This window comes from Haemaphysalis longicornis, unplaced genomic scaffold (genome assembly GCF_048455015.1).
Source record: "Haemaphysalis longicornis isolate Haplotype H1 unplaced genomic scaffold, Haemaphysalis longicornis Haplotype H1 scaffold_1, whole genome shotgun sequence".
NCBI lineage: Eukaryota > Metazoa > Arthropoda > Arachnida > Ixodida > Ixodidae > Haemaphysalis > Haemaphysalis longicornis.
This window is the reverse complement of record NW_027526203.1, coordinates 186,537,031-186,560,009: the sequence shown is the minus strand read 5'-3', so window position 1 is coordinate 186,560,009 and position 22,979 is coordinate 186,537,031. Positions and strand designations below refer to the sequence as shown.

Genomic DNA, 22,979 nt, shown 5'->3' with positions numbered 1-22,979 from the left:
GATGGAATTTTCAACAGGGATGATGCAACATTTAGAAGTGACACAGCTGCTTGATATCCCCCTTTTCGTGCAGCCCACCGAATGCTCCTCTCCGCCTGTGAGAACGATAGCTCTCTTTTCCTCCGCCGCGTCGCCTGTGGTGCACGCTATCGGTGATGCGGTGGCGTCAATTCGGAAAGTGGCCACACAATCAGCCATCCGCGCTACAGTTCTTGGTTCGGCTGTTGTGTTATTGCGCTTCATGCTTCACTTGAGACACCTTGCTGAACAGGCTGCAATCACATATTTACGTGGAGTAAATGCATGGTCCTTAACATGGGATTGCACTATTCAGCTTGTTTTACTGGAATTTTCGATTCTGTAGCGTATTCGTGACCTTTGGGCTTTTTCTGAAGGAACTTGGGGCTGCTGATGACGACAGGCGAAAATATCAAGGTGGCGTGGGACAGCTTAATTTTTTCCAGGTTTGGTTCAATGTGTGATCAGCTTAGGAGCCAAACTGGGTTCACAAGTGTCAACTTTTATTGGATCTTAAAGAGGGCCTTGAGAACAAAACAGTCCCTAACTTTCTGCATTCCATCAAACATCCCCCTCTCTCTCTCTAGAAAATTTGTTCTAAGGTTCTTAATGAGGTGGTTTGGTCAAATAAAAGGAACGATGGGTCATTTTGCCGCGCTGGATGTAGCAAAACATGCTGATGTTGTAGTGTGTTGTCAACCGACATGCCTAGGAACATGGCGCTGTTTGTCTGGTGGCTGTCTGTGACAATACGGATAATGAAGAACCCTACCTCTTACACAGTTGAGCACACTAAAATTCAGGTTACGGAGCCGGTCATGCTTCCTGTTCCCGGTAAAAAAATACCCTAAGGGGATAACGTCAGCCGTGGAAAGCCCCCGCAGGACAAACCAAAGGAGCCTGCAGGCTAATTCAGTGGCACCACCGGTTCAAGGTTCACAGCTTATATCAAGGCCGAAAATATGTCGACTTGGCAGCCATAAATTACTTTTTCCTGTATTGACATTTCGTCAGTAATCAGGCTGCAGTATGGTTCTTCTAGTGACCGCAAGCTTTGTCCCTCCACTTGAAGCCGTTCCTTTATTAGGTTTATTACTCGAGTCTCTTGCAGAAGGTCCGACAAGATTTTTAGTGTGCTTTGACACGGCAGCTTCAGCAGTTTTTTGCCCCTCACATGCTCGTATCCTTTACAAGAAGTCGCCTTCCACAACACTGCCGCAACGTGGGTTCCTGTCTAGTTAGCGCGCCTTATCACTATTGATAATCTGTTCCATGGCAAATTTGGCACACCCATTCTCCTTCTTGTGCGGCTTCCGAAAGGGTCTTTAGTGCTTGCACAGCTCGGTTGTCCTCATAGTATTGAACTTTCTCTAAATTCATCACAAGTTTGCTGAAGTTTTTGCAAGCGTTCGTTTAGTCTGCACTTTCATCTCAAGACTGTGTGCGTTTCTTTTCGTCGCTTCAATGCATCCAACCAGGTTAATGTCATCTGGCCTTCTTCACTTTTCAATTTAACGTGTTCCTCACCTTCAACACACTCGCCTGAAGCTACATTTTTTTGCGCCTGGTATTCGCTGGCTGTGCTTTGAGCATAGAATTCTTCTAGACGAGAGTGTTTTGCTTCTTTCCCACCTGCTGCTAACGCATGTTCTGTTGAAATTCTCGGTTGCATGCATGCACGCTTGCATCTTACTAAAATCCTTTCCCGGGAAAGGCATTGCCACCATGCGATGCCTTTTAGAGCAGTGCCGGTCAAGAGCACCCTTCCATGACGTGAAGGGAGTCCTAGCAGGATGGTTTCCACTTAATTTGTTGAAAATGTTCTTTTTCTGCAGGCTTTCTATTTTTATGGCAAAGAGGAAGGGCAGAAGCAAGGGACCACATCGGAGTGACCATCTCAGAATGTTTAAGGAGGTATGTGAAATGTGAATATACATTTGTTTTGAGTTGATCTGGATTGTATAAGCTTTAGTGTGTAACTCAGTTTTTTTTTTCTTTTCAGCTGCCCACCTGTTCGAAGATAGTCACCGTATTTGATATTTAATGATAATATATTCAACGTTAAAACCAAGTTTGTTTTGTGTAATATTTTTAAGCACCCCAGCACACACATCTAAGCTCTCATAAAATGGTTAAGTTTTCAGATCATTGTAGCAGGATAGCAGAAAAATTATCACGACATGAATGGACAGAGCAAAACGCATATGCAAGCTTACTTATTTGCTGCAAATCTTATTTTATAAATTTATTCGCAAGAAATGAAACCAGTTTTTAATTAGCATTGCATAGCATCTTTCCTTTTCATGTCGTCATCATTTTTTGCAATTTCGCATATCTGCCGTCATACTGTCACCCGAGCTGCCAGCATCGACGCTACCATTGCCATCAGCTACCGACGCATGCCGTCATCCATCACCCTGCCAGCATGCAGTCATCTGCCATCATCCATCACCCTGCCAGCATGCAGTCATCTGCCATCATTAATTCCATTACCATAATCCACCATGTTGATTTTTGATGGATTCCATCAACTCCACATTTTCAATAGGGTACGGCTGAAGCCTTTCACCCGATAACGGATTCTTTTAATGTTGCACCAAAGCGGCACGAGACCCCTATTGAGAACAGGACAATTGGAAGCAAGGGCTACAGGAACCCAGTGAGTGCGATTGTTAGCGGTGCGCTCTTGCAACAGCTGAAGTGCACGTGGCTGCGATCGTCGATTGGGGTGTGCTCATGATCTAGCTGTCCACGCCACCGACACCCGAAAGATTAAGATCGAAGCTAAAAGGCCGGATGCGCGTGTTGAAAATCATGTTTATTTAGTAATTTGAAATACTGCCACTCTCTTTTGAGACCAGATCAGGTGGGCATACATGAATAGAGATGAACAATAACAGTAACAATTATTCTGTAGATAACGTAAGCGTAGTAAATAAACATTATTTAAGCCCATAAAAAGGCAATATGCAATGTTTTGTTTACACAGTCAAGTGTTCACTGTCGGCAAGAAAATGAAAGTGCGCGACTCATATTTAAACAAAATTTGCAAGAACAGAACTGGGAAGTGTACTTATCTGAATGTAGCACTTTATTTACAGAAAAAAAATACATTTTTACAGAAATCAGGAATAAAACAGGAATAACTAGTCAAGAGTCACCGCAAAAAACATATTTTGCAGCACGCGGTGCAGGCATACACAAGCATAAAGTATTGTACACTGTGCAGCGTACAGCGGCGTAACGTCAATGTGGACTGGACGAGAAACTTTCCGACTGGCAAATGTAGAATGGCATATGTAAAACGACTCGCACCTGCACCACGAAGTTTCTGCGGCATACGACAGAATAGTATTTGTTACAAACTACGCTGAAGGACTGGTGTATCCTGAAATATGATTCAGCAAAACGCTGGGACGTAAAGCTGCAAGACGTTTTTGGTGGACTCGCTGAAGTTAGCGCTGGAAGTTCCATTGCTGTGTCCCAGCAGCTGGATCGCAAGTTTTGAAGTCAACAGTTTTTTTTCAGATATGCATTGCGGCTGTGACGGTACAGTCACGATCAAGCATAATACCATCGCTTCTTAAAAACTGAGAAGGCCTTCTTACAAGTCTACTTGCTAATAACCTCAGTGTTATATTCGTTTTCTGTTGCATGGCTACTTAGCTTCACTTGCAGCAGCCGACAGATTCGGAAAACAGGAGTGATATGTCATGAGTGCACGAATTATTAGAGACCATTGGGCCCAATTCTAATTTGTTTACGACGGCGACTTGTTTTAGGACTATTCGGATCACTCGCAAAAAGTTGTTATAATTTGTATACAGAAACCTCGTCTGACTACTACAAGAACGAAGTATCAATATGACCATCATATATTGCCGAGATGTTGGCAACAACAACTTTAGCGAAGATTAAAATACCGAAGTACATGCTACACGGTGCATCTCTTGTTGGTAGTAGTTAGGTGTCGATGAAATTCGAAAAAAAAGACTCAGCAATAAACAAGGCCATGAGGCTGTCCAGGGCATTGCGTTTGTTTGATACTGATAAATCCTATATTCTAAGTGGCACCCCCCGCTCCAGAGAAAGCACAAATTGCAAGATCGACAAAATTTGCGTGTGTTGAAGGTGCCTGCAATGTTATTTTCGAACTGCGTGCAGGAGATCTTTCATGTATTTAGAGTGAACAAAGCACTGAAACCGTCACAGTAATTTTCGCAGCCATAAAAATGTTATGCGTCAACAAAGTTATCAGTGTTGGTGGGATTTATAGCATTGCCGAAACTGATAGCCGCAGAGGTGGTACCTAAGATATATCCGGACCTCCTCGAGCGCTGCCGGAAATCCAGCAACACCCGGCTCCACATCAAAAGATCGATCGAAAACAATCTACCACGTGGTGCCGCTTACAAACAACGCGTATCAACATTGCCCTTCATTTCATGTGATACACCCGGGACTCTAGCAGCGTCAATGACAATACTGTAAAGACGAACCGAAGACACTGCAGCACATGGTACTGGAGTGTACCAACACGCCTAGGCCAGGTTCGTGCAACCAGAATCACCTATACCACACTGGCAGGCCCTGCTGTCCAACCCAACCCGGGATGTCCCGCTATCCCTCTATCCCCGGCAATGTCGTAGTTTCTTTACTACTAGGCTCTTTGCTAGTGCAATGTCCACTCTATCTTCAAAAGCGTCCTAAGGCTGCGTGTCATATTGCCGCGAACCATATACGGGTTTGTTTATTTATTGTTTGTTTTTAATGCCCGGCCGCGCCCGGATCTGTTATCTGTGTCCCATGCGAAGCGCGTGTTCCATTCTTTATTTTTATTCCCCACGGGCTATCTCATTCAGATAAAGAGAGTGTTTCGCCCTAACGCCGCTAGCCCAGAATAATCTTCTGTGATGTACAATGTTGTGGATGTGAATCGAAGGTTCCAGAAACTCTAGCTCCGAAAGATAAAAGTCTGCACAGCAGACGCCGCGGCATTCGATTCTGCGACGCTCTCCGACGCAAGTCACTTTGTTGACCGCTGCTTCGCCGCCTCTGTATTCTTTTAAGTTGTTAGGGAAGCACAAGTTCGCACCAATAAACTTGTTTCTCCTTCAAGACAACTGCGTCGTCCTTGGCTTCGTGGCAATATATGCTTGATGGCCTATCACTGTCAGATGTGAAATGCAGCTTTGTCCCCCTAAAGGTAAGAAAAGGTGAGTGACAAATTCTAAAGGCGTGTCCAAACAACGCATCTTCAACCGAGTCTTTTATGTTGTACATTACATATATTAACCTTCCTAAATATTTTTTGCAGTATTCAAGCGGAAACTGAAGTATAAAGTCAAGTTGGTGTATATCGGTAGATTACGGTACCGTTAACTCAAATGTACGACTAGCCGAAGCAGGAGTTTATGATTGGACAACATGCCAACACAAGTGAGAGTGGGTATGACTTCCTTATAAACTTCTCGGTAATACGAATTGTGACGTCGCAAGTCATGAACGTTGAACCGGCATGTTAACGCTGTTCATGCGGTTTTCTGAAAAAAGAAAACTGTAAGGGAGGGGGGATATGAACTAAAATTAAGGTTAAGCGGCGGCTTCTGCTTAGCGCAAGTTTTTTTAAATTAGGAAATTTCGACTAGGAAGCGTTAAACCATAAAAAACCATTACCGAAGGTGGGGTTTGTTCTAGTTTTTAATTTGGTGAGAGATGTCTTTGGGGTACAACAGCTCTCCAAAAGCGAAACCGAGGGCACGCGGGAGCCTTTACTGTACCTAGCGAGCATCGCATACAGCCCTGTACAAAAAAGCCATTTTCCTTAAAATACTTCAAAGGTTCTATAAATGAGTTTCCACCGAATGCTCGCACCTATTGTAACGCTCGCAAATTATGTTTCACCAGAGCAGTCGCTCTTTTAGCTGATGATCGAAAGTTATGGCTTAATTTCTCTTACGTTTTCCCATAGCTTTTGTGACGTAAAACATGAAGTGACGAGAACAAGCAACAATCAAGCCCTGCAGCAGAGGTGCTGTGGAAAAATATCTTCAAAGCTGGGCAGTGCGGTGACCAGTGAAAATGATGCCTGCCTTGTTGCATATCTTGTGACTTTTGCAGCTAGCTGTCATGTCGCATGCATGCATGCACACATTCACGCACACGCACACAAAACACCCCCCCCCCACACACACACACACATACACATATATATAAGCTGGTAGCAAGCAAGGGAACAGCTTTGCGTTCCCCACATGTCTGATGGCTGTTATGGCACGCGAACATGAAACATTTCTTTGAAGTAAATACTGAAAAATCGCATATTGCTGGTACCTCTCATCAAGCCTAGTTTATCATGTTTAGATGCTGATGTGTGGGCTTTTTCCAGAACATGTGCTTAGAAGGATGGCCCCATATATTGTATCTATATGTACAGGAATCCGTTATAGTTTTCCGGAAAAGCGATGAAGCAAGTTCTAGAAATCAACTTTTCACATTTGGATGTCGCGCATTATAGTTCCTAATGAAGTGTGGTCCTGTAATACCCGTTTTACGTATTTGTACGTTATGGAGCAATTACTGCTGCCGCGAGCCCTATGCCTATTAACGGCACCGCATTCCACCAGCACGCTTTCCCTCATACTTTACTGACCCTTTAATTTTTCAAACCGCTACTTATCCGTGTGGCTGCAGTGATGTGCGTACCCGCGTGTTGGTAAGGAGGTCTTGTGTATTAATCACTGCGCGGTTCAAGATAAGTACATAACCGTAGCTAGGTCCCTTTGAGCGAACAAGCCAGCGTCGTCGTCCGCGCTCGTAACAGCAAAACGGTCTTGGACTATGCGTCTTACAGGCGTTCCATAGCGCGAGGTGTTGAGCAGCACACGCGTAAATTTGGCAGTAGAAAAGAATGGCCGTCCACGCCAGTATGCCTCAGAGGAATTAAGGAAGAAGAGGAATGTGCGAGTGAAAACGAAGTTGTTTCGTTCTGTTGCGTTTCTGGCGCTATTATGGTAAGCCTTGAATGGCGAGTTGTAGAGAAGGTCAAATTGTGAAGGGATAATTAGTCCTGCTAGAGCTGTGTCAGCGGCCTGGAAGCAATACTCCGGTAGCCTTGAGTTTTTGGCGTTGTCTCCTGTGCATCGCTGGAAGAATGAAGGGATTATCACACTTAGTGTTGTTTGGTAAGTCAGTTTTCGTGTTTGAAATAAACAAGGACCTGACTAAATAACTCAATAACGAATTGTAAAAACGTGTTTTGTTGGGTAATCTGGCGCCGCGACATAACGAAAGTATACGTCAAAAACGCCTGATGTAGGCGTACTGTGTGCTCCACCTCTGTCCCGTGTTCTCGCTTCCGAATCCCCGACCAATCCCCCAAGACCGCGTTACCCATCTGGAAGAAGAACTCAGAACAAACTTCGACTATAACTGTCCTCCTCGACACAGTCCGCGCCCTCACCGAGCAAACATCCCGCATGCAATCCCACCTTGAAGCACTAACCCGTCTCCTCCCGGCCTCCGCCTCCCATCAACCTATTCCAATTGGCATACCCAACCACCTGCTCTAATACTCTGCGCGTATGGCAATGGAATTGTCGAGGATTCCGCCGTAAGCGCGCATCGCTGCATGCCCTCATCGACGGCACACCCGAACCCCCCGACGTTATATCCTCCAAGAACCAGGACCAGAATGCAAATGTATTCACTTCCGAAAATTCAAAAGGACTCTTACCCCGCCATACTAGTCAGTAAAAAGCTCACAGCACAATACCGAGAACTGCGACCCGACCTCCCCCCTCACACATTCATACGCCTCATACCCAAGACCCACATCCCCCAGCCCACCTACATACTGAACGTATACAGCTCTCCTCGACTGCAACACACCTTCCACGAACTTTTCAAACTACCTCTAAGACAGGCGAACAAAGCCCTCTTAATAATTACTGGAGATTTCAATGCCCCTCACCCAGCTTGGGGTTATTCAACTCAGAACAAAAAAGGCAGACTCTTATGGGAAACCATACAGAATCACCGACTCGCCATTGAAAACGAAACATACATTACCACCCGGGATGTCACCCGCACACAGCGAGACATATCTCCAGACCTCTCCATTACCAAACATACCCACCGCACCACGTGGCAACGTTTGGATCATACCCTCGGCAGTGACCATTGCATTCTTAACATCACCACTACTACAGCACCCCTTACAGCAAAAAAAAAAAAAAAACCCGACCGCACACAATAATCAATTCGCACCAATTCCAAACTACCTGCATGCAAGCACTTCCCATCAACCCAACACCTTAATCATTTACCCTAACGGAGTGGATACGCGGAATACACACCGATGGGCAGAAACATAGCTCTACGATTACAGCCTCAAGGCCCTCCGTAACTATAGACCCAGACTCGCACACCTCCTTCAGGCTCACCAGGGCCTAAAAAAGAGGTGGAAAACGCAACGCCACAATAGGAAGCTACGCCGCAGAATTGCCCTCCTATAACGCGAAATCGAGCATCATAGCATGCAACTGCAAACCACCGCTTGGGGACGCATGTGCGACAGCCTCTCTAAAGGCCTCAGCATGAAAAGAACATGGCGTATACTCAGGCACCTACTCGACCCCTCTACATCCGAAACAGAATCCCAAACACGCCTCAAGCTATTAGCCCATAATATCCTGGGAGAGGACCACACGTGGCCGCAAATTCTTACCGACACTTACATTTCGCCGCCAGAACCACAAACGCCTTCTGTAACATACTCTGGCACACCAAACCGCCAACTAGACACCGCATTCACATTCGCCGAGCTGCAATCTGCCCTACATACCCTCACCCGCACCACGACCCCTGGACCAGACGGCATAAGATACACTACCTTCCTAAACCTAGAACCTCACTCACAGCAACAACCCCTCGACAACTACAACCACTGCTGGGAAACCGGGCACCTACCAACAGAATTTAAACATGCCCCCATAACACTGATCCCCAAGCCTCACAAACCTCTCTCAGCGCTCAATTTACGTCCCATTTCACTCACTTCATGCATCTGCAAACTCTCTGAACAGATGATATTGTCTCGCTTTAATCAGCACCTCGATCAACAGCGTCTTCTCCTCGATAACATGTTCGGATTTCGCGCACATCTCCAAACCAACGTCATTCACCTCCAAATCTATCATCAACTACTCAAACCACTCCCGGATCAAGACACGGCGGCAATCCTTACCATAGATCTAACGAAAGCTTTTGATCGGATCTCCCACTCAGCTATTTTGTCCTCATTGAATAACTTGAAAGAAGGCGCAAATCTCTTCAATCTTGTTCAATCCTTTTTGTCTGACCGTACAGCCACCCTTAAACTTGGCAATATACAATCCCCAACACTGCACCTCCCCAACCGTGTCACCCCCCAAGGTTCAATCTTATCTCCCACACTGTTTAACATAGGTCTCATCCCTCTCGAAACCGCGCTCATCAATATTCCCTCACTCCACAGCAGTCTATACGCCGACGATATAACAGTGTGGGTAACTCACGGCAGGGACGCCCACATTGAATCCACCCTTCAAATCGCAACGGACACCATAAACAAGTTCGCCCACTCAGCAGGCCTATCATGCGCCCCTGAAAAGTCCCATATGCTCATCCCAACTCCGCGCCGCCGGCCCACCCCTTGGCCTCCCCCCATACAAATCCGCATCAATGACCAACCAATAACACCTACGCCATCTCTCACCATACTTGGACTGACCCTACAGCAAAATCGAGGCAACTCTTCCACAATACAAACACTCAGCCGACACGCGACACAAATAGTAGGACTTATCCGTCGAATCACCGCCCGCGGCCATGGCCCTTCCGAAAAATGGAGATTACAACTCGTTACCGCTCTCTTTACCTCACGACTCACATACTCACTTCTTTACTTATCGCTTACAAAAGCGGAAATCGAAGAATTAGAAGCCTTGCAGCGCAGGGTATACAGAGCAGCACTTCTCCTTCCACCCAACACCTCACCATCCGCCTCCTTCCAACTGGAACATTTAACACAATCCCCGAGCTCCTCGAAGCCCACCGCCTTAGCCAACTTGCTCGTCTATCCACAACTCCCACAGGTTTGATCGTCCTGCAACAACTCAACCTCACTGCTCCAGGCCCCCCCGCCCACCTTCACTCCCTACCTCTATATCACCGCGAAAACCTCGAAATCCTCCCCCTTCCCCGCCACATGCATCCTAACCACCACGCAGCCCGACGAAGGGCCCGCGCCTTGGAACACTTACGCCTATTCCCCCCACCCATCTCCTGACTCCATTTACGTAGACACCGCGGAATATAGACATCGACCAGCTTTTGCGGCTGCTATTATTACAGAAGACAGACCGATCCCAGCACCGGCAGCCACCATCCGCACAGCCCCCCCCCCCCCCCTCCACACACACACACACACGAGGCCGGGGAAGCGGCAATAGCTCTGGCCATAACACACCAACCACCCCCATCTCACATATTCTCCGATTCTAAGACGGCCGTGCGATATTTCGCGCGGGGACACATCTTCTTTCCTGCTCGCCGAATTGTCCTATCCCGCCCTTCTCCCAACAAAATCGTAATCCTGCACTAGACCCCCGGCCACGTGGGCTTTGGCGGTGCGGAAACGGCCCACCTGGCCGCTCGAGGACTCATTTACCGAGCACCAGACGTGGACGTCTCACAGCACGGCGCACTAAACGCTCGCGAACCCCTGCTCTCTTTTAGCGACATTACCACACATTACCGCCTACAGCGGCTAGAACTACCTCCCCCTCAGACGTCTCTTCCTTCACCCTTGGACAGATTATGGCGACAATTACAGACCCATTCCCTCCCCACCAGACACGTCATCCACCAGATCTATCCCACATTATATCCCCGCCCAAACTGCCCGGCATGTGGCGCTCGATATACCACGCCACACGCCATTTGGGAATGCCCCTCTTTACCCCCGCTCCGTTTACCCAACCCTCCCACTACCTGGCTGGAGTTGACCGTGACCGGGAGCTCCTCGCCCGAGCTACAGCTCCTGACGGCCACTAGTGCTCAGGATTACGTGGCGCGCCTCCCTCACCTGAGGGACACTCGCTAGCACTGATCCTCGTCAGAAATAAAGTTACACTCTGTCTCTCTCTCTCCCTCTCTCTATCCCGTTACGCGTAAATGACTTAAAGCGTTCCTAGTAGATTTCCTGACGCGAAGAAAAAAAATTTTTCTTAGGGTGGGAACCGCGAACTGAGAAAGCGGAAACACTGGCTCACGTTTGTACTTAATTTTGACATGTTCCTGCCATGTTGGGTCGTCCTGCAACGTAGATCCTGCCTGTGTGCAATGCAAGTCAGGTTTTCTTCAAGTGGACCCCAATATTCGTTTGAGTCTTTCAGACGCAGACTCGACGACAACGCGCGGTATTTTACGCAATTCCTTCAGGAGACTTCAGCCAGCTTCCTCCCCTGTGCCTCCTCCAACCCCGCACGGACGCACACCATAAGGAAAAGGGACAGGAGAGGGAGAAGTGCAATAAAACAAAATCTAAGCCGCAAATTTTCCCGCCATTTTTCGCGGGGCTACCGTGGTTCCCAGACCAGGACTGCCCTGTGTTGATTAGCTCGCATCATCCGTAAAGACCGCGGATCTCTCCCGCTCTGGATATACAAACCCCTGCGCGCTTGCGCCGCGGGCTCGGGCTCGAGCGCGGGTTTTTTTTTCGCTTCGTCCCCATGGTTGCCAGACCAGGACTGCCCTCCCCTTTACGGACTGCCTTTACGGGCCCCATACGTTTGTAGTAGCTCCCGTGGGGAGGAAGCGAAAAAAAACCAGGCTCGAGCCCGAGCCCACGGCACGAGTGAGCAGGGGTTTGTAACCAGAACGGGCTTACAGATCCGCGGCCTTTACGGGCCCCATACGTTTGTAGCACTCCCATTGAGACCAAGCAAAAAAATAAACCCGGGCTCAAGCCCGAGCCCGCGCGGCGAGCGCGCAGGGGCTTGTAACCAGAGCGTGCTGACAGATCCGCGGCCTTTATGGATGATGACAGCTAATCAAGAGAGGGCAGTCCTGGTCTGGCAACCATGGTAGCCCCGCGAAAAAATGGTGGGAACATTTGCGGGTACGCCATCCGAAATGCTACCGATTTTCGTACATGCCTTGTTCCCGGCATACAGTTTGTCGGCGCAACAGACACCGCAGTGAAATCCACCATCGTCGGCAACTCTCCCAACACATCGAAGCAGGAACGAGCACCCACGGAATACGTATGAGGCAGATCGAAGCCATTGAAGCGTAAGGCTTCGGAAGGGGATCGCGAAGCAGGGTGTTGCAAATTGCAAGTGGGCGAATCCCTTCGAGAACTGTGGTGGGAGCGAAGTGTACCGGCAGTTCAAATAGACATTGCAGCTTTCTAATTTATAACCCTTAAGCTGTTTAAGCTTGTGCTTGGTCCAGGAGTGTTATAAAAATATACCAAAGGAAAAATTGGTCGCCATCCCGCCCTGCGAAAGTGAATGTCCAGCAAAGTTATTGTAAGCCACTACAAATGGTGATGGAGGAGGGTATGAAATGTTTCTCGTCGTGCAGGCGGGCTTGTCGCTTGCGCTCGGCTAGTGTCACCACACAATGGTACAGAGTATCGGCACTCTTTCCGCCTATGGTTCCGTGCCACCGCCATGATCATTGGTCTGTTTTCATTACATGACATTTGTTTACGCTTCGATGGTTCATGGACGCCGCCATTTTGTTGTTTATGCATTTTAGTCGATGGAGAAACAGCATAGCTGGCAGCCACTCTGCCTTCGTCGGAGACCCGGCTGTTGCACCTAACATGGATTTCCGAACTTGCCGCTGAAAGTTCTCCATGACTGGCGGGGATCGTTTTGTCCGCAGGCTTTCCCGTCTCTGCCAAAGGGGACCGCGTCAGCACAGGCTAGAACCCGTGGCACCCGGCTTTGCGAACTCGGTGTCTATATGCTCCCCACTTCATGCGCAAACGCACGTGAACTGGTGAGGACAACAGCACGCGAGAGATCACGCCACGCACGTTGGGCAAGGTTCTCTCGAAAGTTTGCTGGCCGACGCCGGGGGCTCCTGGAGGGGCGCATGGTCACGTGGGTTTGGTATTTTTTCTTGGTATCTTTTTGTGAGCTCCGCACATGGCGCAAGCCTATGCGCAAGCCTGGCTGACGCTGGGCGCTCCTCACGAGGTGCACGTTGACGTGTGTTTGGTATTGTTTTGGTATTTTTTTCTCGCAAACCTGGACCGTGGAACTTAAAGCGTTGAAGGGGGACTCACCTGATCACGTTTCTATGGAACTTACTTTTTCATCTCCCACGGACATCGTCATGCGCCAATACGAAACGGTCTACGCTTCCAACTAAACCTTCCTAACGGCCTAATTTGTTTCTTTTAGAAATATAGCCCATCCTTACGAAAATATAGAATATACAAGAAATGCATTTTATTTTATCTAGTTTTCATTAGATGGCGCTAGCGGTCTTCCATGCGAGAGTTCTAGTTTTTGATTTCACTACATGGCAAAGTCATAGGAAGCGTTGCCAAATCACCCCACTACCCGGTGACCCATGTTGCCAGACTAGATTCCCGTGGCTCCGCCAACTGCAGCGGAACTTTGTTTCGCTTGTTTTTCCTTTTTTCTATTTCTCCTTGCCGACGGAAAGAGGGGTGTGCCTGACTAAGTTCTGTGCAGGGCACGCTGGCACTCCGGCACTCCGAGTTTGGCCGTCGCCGTTTCGCGTTCGCTCCTTCACAGTGGCCTCGTATTTGTGATGCTCGAATTTGTAATGATATCGCAACCCCGGAGTTTGACTGAGAGTCGCTGTTATTATTGATAGTGACGCTGGCTAGTCAGTGAGCGGGAGCGGTTTGGCCGGTGGGGTAAAATCAAGACAGACTGATCACTTGCAGTTGCGAAACGACACCAGCGAGGATTGCTGTAGTGAATGAGCTGTGTGTCGACTTTTACTCAACCAGCCAACCCGCTTCCGCTCACCGACTAGCCAGCGTCACTATCAATAATTAACAGCCACTCTCAGTCAAAGTCTAGGGTTGCGATGTGGCCGGCGAACATCACAAATTCGAGGCCGCTGTGAAGGAGCGAACGCGAAACGGTGACGGCCACACTCGGAGTGCCGGAGTGCCAGCACGCACTGCGCGAACTTAGACGCACCGCTCTTTCCGCCTGCAAAGAGATACAGAAAAAGTTAAAACAAGCAAAACAAAGTTCCGCTGCAGTTGGCGGAGCCACGGAAATCTAGTCTGACAACGTGGGTCGCCCGGTAGGGGGGTGATTTGGCAACGCCTCCGAGGACCTTGCCAACTACAGAAGTGACATATGCCTAAAATATGCAAAATAGGCTGTTGTGCACATGTATATGTACTTTTAAAATTTTTCCCATTCGCGCACAATTGTTTTTAAGACCGTGGGTCATTAGGTAGTAAGTCCCTTCGGAATGTTAACCGGTGAGTTCCCCTTAAAACGCTCTCATGTACAGAACTGCGCCGCTGATAGGTATTATAACAGTGAAGCCGGCATTCGCGCCTGCTCGAATGTGAACACTTCGTATACAATTATAAAGGTGTTAATTGTTCTAGGGCTACTAAAACGCAAGAAAATCAGCGCCGCCTGCGCTAGTGGTTCAAGGCTGGAGAAACAAAGGAGCTGGTGGTTGACCTAGCTTCTCCGCCCTGGGATCCGCTGTCATTGAGGCGGGCCGACCGGAACGGCCTTGTGAAATCCGGCCAAACTTGGCCTTACCCCTGAACGCTAAACCAAGTCTAGAAAAACTCAGAAAAACCTCAAGAATCTTGGCCGAACCGCAGCTGCGCTGTTTGTTCAGCCTTGAACTACTAGTGCAAGCTGCGCCAGGACGCAGTCTCGATTCTCGGCCGCGGTGGCCGCTATTCTGATGGAGGCGAATAGCGGAAACGCTCCGAGTTTTCAGCCCACGTTAAAGAACCCCAGGTGATCAAAATTAATCTGGAGCCCTCTACCCCGAAGCAGTAAACCTCATAATCAGCCAATCAAATCAATCAAGTGGCGCCAATTATTTTATAGGCGTCTAGTAATAAATTTCAAATTAACTTTGTAGATATTGAAAAGCAACAATTCATTGTATGTATGTATTCGTGTGTGCAGTAATGTGTGGGTGCGTGCTTAGTGTATACGCATGTGGCTACTTCAAATGGTTTTGTTTGTTGTTTCTCGTGGTTCATGCAGTAAATTAGACAAAGCAACTATTTCCTTAATCTTGTTGGCGAAGGATAAAGGTCTTTGGATGCGTGGAAAGAGTATTTGATAAACACAAAATCTTGTTTTGCTTTTTTTACAGGGATCTTTTGTACCAGTTGGAATTCTGGATATTTCAATCCGTTGAGTGTTTTCGTCGGGAACTTCCGCCTTATCTTCGCCACTCAACACGGGGGCAGAGCGACGTGGCTGCCTTCTCCGAGTTCCCACCCAGCTGCCGCACTAACTGTAGCAAAGCTTTATAGCCGTATTACCTGCACAAAACATGCATTTTAGGAGGAAATTTTTTGGTTACGTCCAAAGTTATCTGAGAGAAGAAATGTCGTCTAATACTGTAAGTAGTACATAAGAGACTTTATTTACTAGAACAAAAAAAAATGTGCGCAGCTTGAGCTAGCGGTGGAACGCTGGAGTCAAAAGTAGAGCCTCTGGGCTCTTCCTGGTAAGCGGGTGCTTTGGGCGACCTGACTTTCTTCGGTCCTTCGGTGGCAGCAGCACGTACGCACAGGGTAGAGGAGGCGAGATGTCTGCCGCCTCATTGGCTGTTCCAAGCTCACCACCCTTCAATTTGGCAGCCAGACGACAGAGTGGATCGAAGAATTTTTAACTAAGTTTTTACTCAGTGAAACTCAACAATCTTGTATGTAACCCCATGCGTGTAAAATCTGGTGGACCAAAGGGATCAGTCCTAGGCAGTCTACTGTTCGTGAGATACGGAAATGCTGATAATATAGCCTCAAACGACCACGTCGTCTCAGATTATTACGTTATTTTTAGATAAATACCAGATCCTGTTGACATATTTATGTTGAAGGGTGATTTAAAAAAGATTATCAGAGTGGCGTTGTACCTGGAAAATAAACTAAGCATGTAACGTTTACTTCCTTTAACAATTAAACCACAAATTATTACACTATTGGGACACCTGTATAGAGTCAGTCCAGTCGTTTAAGTATCCAAGTATTTTTGTTTGTTCAAACGTATCCTGCAACCCTTATATAGAATACATAACCGGTGGCACTTTAAAAAAACAAGGCTTTATAAAACGACGTTTACACCTTGCCAACTCTGCAACTAAACAGCACGCATACATTTCTTTAAGTATACCTTTGTTAGAGTACGCTTCTATTATATGGCACCCACACCAGGAATATCTAACAGGAAGAGGCACGGTTTATTCTTTCATTTTATTCCCGTTATAACAGTGTTTTGGCAATAAAAGCGTCCCTCAAACTTCTACCTCTCGCAATCGGTAGAAAATGCATTCGCTTATCGTTTTTACATGCTTTGTATCACAGTTGTCCATTGCCCTAATGCAGTCGTGTTCATGCCGCTACTTATTTCTCGGCATGCATTTATCATAGCCATAAAATGAAGCTGATTGTCGCTGTAACTAACAAATACCATAATTCATAATTACCGCTGAGTATTGCCGAGTGGAAGATGTTTCCAGGATGTGTGGCAAACCTAACCGAGCTGTCGCCGTTCAAGAGTGCTTTGTAAGCGCTTTTAAAACTGGAAATCCACTCTACTATTGTACGAATATTCTTTTGTACTCGCTTTGTTTTATACAACCTCGATGTGTGTACTGGCTTTTCACCTCGCAGTCACTTGTCGTTTGTAAATTGTATGCGATTTCTTGTTTGACGTGCAATCCCCACTGCCCGTGTGTAATGTCGGTTTGGCCCATAGGTTATCTCAATAAATAAAGTACTACGAGAACTAGGCGCTATGAATGGTAGTAAGGACACACATAACACGTATCCACAGCTTAATGGTGGTGAGCGATACGAGGGAGTGCGTCTCATGTAAAAGTATACTTATGGTTCCGTGATCTGCTGCGAGATGGAATTCCTACTGGTGCGTCATCAGAGACGCCCAACGGCGAGGCGATCTAGTATATACTTCGACGGCGTGTATGTCTATCTTCTCCTAAAGTATTCGAGATAGTGACAGGAGTTCGGAATCTGCATAAAAAATAGACTTCGGCATTCAATACGAATGAAAAAAATCAGAGGGCACCATTTCAGTGGCAGAAATGATTCTCTGGTATTAAACTGGGACTGGGACAACTAAGCTTAGTTCCAATCTTATGAATCCAGTAACATCTTTTCACCGGGAATGAAACGGCTGTAGCAAATTTAACACTTCAGCTCCTAAATCACCGTAGTTATCGACCTTTACAAATATTACACTCTACAAAAAGTAACTTTCACTCGTCGTAGATCAAATAGTACTAAGCGATGTCAACAACGCACAAACATAGGCATAATATGCTGTCCTGTTCTAAAGTGTGCCCTTTTTGGCGGCTATACGTCTGGAGGCTCTTCGGCGAGAAATGCAAATCATCAAGGAACGCCCGTCGCGTTTCCCGGGAAACGTGTTTCAATGCAGCGGCGAAGACTTTAGTGCTGCGTCCTACTGACCTTTTTCTGTGGCTTATCGGGCTATTTTTTGTACTTTGTCGGCTAGCCCTTATGCATAGCCCCTGGGCTTCACAGACATTCCACGCACGTGCCATGCCACGCGCATTAGACAAATGGGAACGTAGGGCGCAGGTGGGTCTCCCGACCTCACCGCCACGTAGTACACGCCACATAAAAGCAGTTGGCTCTTCTGCAAAAAGCGCCAGTGCCGCCATTAGGCCTTCAGATTATACTCTCATATCATATGCGGCGACGCCAACATGGCACATTACTCGCCATTGGATGTCGAGCGTCAGCAAACGTTCTAATTTTGAACATTTCCAAAAATTCCAACGTTACTATTACGTGGCTGCCTCAGAATATTGCACTCTCTAAGTTTTTATGGCCATTTGGAGAGAATTTTAATATTCATAACCACCCACTCATTGCAGCGGAAAACGCGAACAGGCGTTTTTTGAGCAGCCTCATCAGTGAAATCAAATGAGAAGAGGAGGCATGGAAATATTTTTTGCGGTACAGTCCACCGCAGGAATCTGCAGATTAGTGTCCGTAATTGATACTGAGGAACTTCTTAATGCTTTTTCGGGGAATCGGTGGCATCGCTGATTTCTTGGGGACGTTTTCAGACAGAGTTTGAAATCGCTTTGAGTGCACGTCTATGTGTACGGTGTATGTTAAAGGAGCTATGAAGAGAAAACACACGTTTGGTTCATTCAAAAGATTGCCTCGTTAGAATCATACTGACACCACCTTTAACTTACACTTCGCTCAAATAAGCTACATAATTATGAAAAAAGGGAATGGCCATGCGACTCACTAGCTCATTTCCAGCAACAGAACCTATGATGGCATACCATGCAGCTCTGGGATTGGCGGAGGGCGGCAAAAGCAAACGCAAATTCGGCGCAGCTTATACGCTTGCCGAACGAGCTATTTGCGCTTAAATTTAGGGAACATTATTTTTAAAGCCATTAGAATGCTGGGGCAAACAGTGGAGGTTATGAAAGCAGACGTAAATACAGAAGTACCGATGCATACTGCTGTTACTACTGTGCGCACTGTGCTTGGTCATGGCCGGGCTAGAGCGGCCGCGCGTGAACGCCCGCACGCTATAAGGCGTGAACGCCCGCACCTATAATCTTGACTAAGGGAGTATAGCCCACACGGAGGGTGCATGATCAATTACTGATACTCCAGCGAATACGGACGTCAGGTATGAAAATGTGGGCGAAACTCCGCTGCCTTCCATCTCTATTCATAGTATTTAGAAACGGACGAGCAGGCAGCAGACTCCATACATGAATGATGATTCTGACTCTCCGTGCTGAAATCAAAGAAATAGTTAAAATATAACTCGACCTGCGGTGTTGTTTCAATTGAATCTCAGAGACACCCCAATGTAGACATTACTGTACCCTTAAAGAAAGAGGCGCTATTACAAAAGGAACTCCAGTTTTACTTTTCGTTACGTCTAGCCGGCGCCCGGCTCTAGGTAGGTGTGTGTAGTCTACCATAAGGTATGCGGATGAGCGCGTTGAACAGCCCACCCTCTGCGCCATGTTTGATGGGATCTTCAAACTCTGGAATGAAGTTGCTTAAAAAACACAGGCGGAAAGATTTGAAGTGGAGAGAACACAACTGTAATATTGACATGAAAAATGTGTAAACTGAGAAGACAGACATGCAGACGTGCAGAACAGAATCATACTTTTCCATGCTTCTACAAATACCAACTTCGTTTTTCTGGGGGAGGGGGGGGGGGGGGGGCATGTTTTTGATACAGTACACTCCATTATCTTCGTTCCATTAGGGTACGCTTTACAAAATCAGCAATAATAAATGCAAGACTTCGGAGTTCCCAAAATTTGTGCCTGAATTTATGTTAAATGCCCGGGACAGAAAAATAGCGCACGGAAGCAAGATTCGCAGATCGTTACTATTCGACAGATGTGATTTTAGGGGTTTGGAAAAGAACTCCTCTTATCTTCACGACGCAGCACACTGAGCGGCAACATATGCAGCGAGAGGAATTCCGCTGACAACAAGAAAAAAAAAACGCTGGAATATCGTTCGGTGTCACTAAACTTGGCGACTAAGGCAAAGGAAGGAGTCCATAGTCAATATGTCGGCCGTAAGTCGAGTTAAAATAATTTGAACCTCACTGTATTTTCCTTCTCATGCCATACGCTATACGTGACCAGGCAGGCTTACTCAAATGATCAAACCCAATTACTTATACAAAATTATGCCACCTTGCCTCTGACACTTTAGCTGCCCTCTGGATCTACATTGTTGCTGCAGTTGGGGCAGCCGGACGTTTGCGTTCTCTCTACTTAGAGAAGAGGGCATTAAGGTAGTTCTTTTTTCGTGCTTTAACTCTTATACAATTTAGGACGTATCCTTCTGCATGCTCCTGCTGAGCACCTGCGGACGCAAGTCTAGTTAACCACACAGTTTAGCGTTTCAAAATGAAGCTAATGCTTTTTTTGTGCGCGAAGTTTCCTTTAGGCGCAATTTAAGGGTTTTTCGTTGGTGTGAGATCCCCTGTGACGAGTTTAGGTTGTTATATCTAGGCACTATGTGCAGAGCCTTTTATTCCCTGTCACATAGCCAGGAAAGCACATTACAGGTACTGTAAAACACTTCCGATAAACGCTTTCGCTCTTTCCTTCGCATCTGGAAGCACTGTGAAAGCACAGTTTTCACCAACACGGAGCTGCACTGCGTATTTTGCTCGCCGCAGCCGATTCGCCTTTCGTTTCTGCTTTGATTTTGTGGATTTCTTTTCAAAGTGGCTACCGGATATGTTTATAGCTGCAACTGAAAGAAACCGGACAATAGCCGCTACACGCTGTAATGACGTAACTCCAGCTGTCGGAGAACGACAACACCGGGAAAGAGAGGAAAATCTTTGGAGCAAGTTTATAAGTTGTCCTATCGCCATAGAGTGAGTAATTTCTGGCTGAGGTACTTTGGGACCCACCCATCTAAGCACCGGATGTGTTGGTTGACAACGTTCTGCAAGCATGTAAGATGTCGAGAAGTTTGAAAAGTGTAGCAGGGTCCCTTTAAATGGCTTCGCGAAAGCTGGCTGGCGAGCAAAAGACGAATAAAAAAGCTAATGACAACTTCCGCCAGATTGAGCTTCTTTGAGTTGTCATGGTCATCCCTGCGTGAACAGGCTCTCGTCGAGGCAACTCGGCCACTTGCTGGCGGAAGCGGTATCTGGGTAGGTGTCTTCCGCTGGTCGCACACATCTGTTCCGTTTGTTTGCAGTGGCGGGTAAATTAAAGACGTTCCTTGAATGGAACAAACATTTGCTTTCAAACGAAAAAACGAAGTAGTTCGTTTGCACGATGGGTTTAAAAACAAACCTTGAAGTCCCTTTAATGTAACCCTCAGGCATTACTTGTGAGTATTATACCGCCCGCCATAAGCTTTGTTCTCATTCCTTTTTTTATGCGGTTTAGTTTTCCCAATGGTCCGTACACTTCCTCCTTTCTGTCAGCTTAGTAATGGCCTCAAAACTTCCGCTTTTTTTTTCTGGGGGCATTTCTTTCACTAAAACATGCCCCTGTCAACAAATCAGACTTTCTGTGAAGTCCTGTCTCTGACACTCCTGTCTTCTCGAAACTGGAACGGAACGATCAGAACTCCGACAATCCCACAACAACAAGGAGCTCATGGTTTCTGTGCCGCGGGGCTTTCACGGCCGTTGCTTCGTTGCATGTAATTTCATAAGGCGATAAAGGCGGTAAAGACTCAGGAAGCAGAAAGAAAAGATGTCGTTAATTTGGGCCTGGCCTTTGTTTGTGATGTATTTAAGAGAAAAGGAAAACGTCCAGGAGTACCACACAAAAACAAAACAGGAGAAAAAAAACTGGGTGTCTTGTATAGTTCCTTTTTTGAGGTAGTTTCCATGCTCGAAGATAGAGACAATCTGTTCCGTAATTTGAAGGGGATTTGTACGTGTGCCTCTTCATCCTGGATAAGCAGCGGGATGGTAACTTGGCTCCTGAAAAGAGCGCTTACATAATACACTGCATTTTTTCTTAAATTCACTCACGTGGGCGCATTGTGATTTAATAGCATTTTCGAATCGGGAAATGCTTGAGTGAATAGCAGAAGGAGCGGTTAATTAGCGCCGGTGATGCATTTTCTTTGCTTTCGTGTTTTCTTGTCAGTTTTTTTACGCACACTGAAGGTCACTTGAATTACGTGTAATTTAAACTTATCCATCATTACTAGCAGATTTGTTATATTGATTTCATTTCAATTCTTTTTACTACAATTCAATCTTTGTTGTGATGCTCCTGTCCGGCATAATGTGGCTGCCTCCTCGTTATGGGACTATGAAAGGTGTCTTCTCGCTCCTTTTTCGTTATCAGACACTTATAAAAGAGAAATAACGCAATACAATAATGAGATTACGCCAATATGTGCTTTAATTTCGTTAGTAACCTTGGGAAGGATCTCGTCATATTAACGCGATAGCCCGAGAGCGCTAGATAGGCTGATTTTGTGATTTTGGCGTGGCTGCTAGCAGTCCGCTATCATCCGTGCCCCTCAAGCGTCCGCGCATACACATCATCACGGCGAACCGGAAGCTAGATTGAGGCATGCAGATACGAAGGATCGCTTGAATCTAAAATACGCGCAGCACCAACTGAAGTGTGGAAAGGATGACCATGACTATACGGCCGAGGCGAAAGAAAACATACGTGCAGTCAACATGCGTAGCGCCTGCGAAGTCAAGTTGGATGCGTTCTCTGTCGTTATTAGAATGCTGGGCAGACAGTCGCCAGCCGTGTCCGCAACTGATGCCATCAATGCTATCCCACCAAAGCGCCCCTCCCATCAGAACTGATGCCGGCCCAAACAATGTGTCACCCAAGTAAAAAAAGGGAATTGAAAATATCACCTACCTCAAGAACCAAGCAAAGCCTGGATTATGAGAAGAAACGAACTTAAATGCCATCTACTAAGGAATAAATTGATTGATAGGTTATCAGGTTTAACGCGCCAACACTACAGGCAATGAGGCGCGCCGTAGTGGAGGGCTCCGGATCAATTTTTGACCACCTGGGGACCTTCCACGTGCACCGAAATCTTGAATACACGGGCGTTTTATCTTTCCGCATTTCCCAGCAAAGCGGCCGCCGCGACCGGTAATGGTACCCGCGTCCCTGGGCTCAGCAGCACAACGCCTGGACACTCA

The 22,979-nt window shown here is 46.8% G+C and overlaps 1 long non-coding RNA gene across 1 annotated transcript; it reads left to right on the top strand.

Annotated features, from left to right (window-relative positions):
* Positions 1-1,638: 1,638 nt before the first annotated feature.
* Positions 1,639-2,089, top strand: LOC144167592 (uncharacterized). Its single transcript, XR_013322048.1, has 2 exons — positions 1,639-1,932; positions 2,021-2,089. It is a non-coding gene; the product is annotated as an uncharacterized LOC144167592 (long non-coding RNA).
* Positions 2,090-22,979: the final 20,890 nt, after the last annotated feature.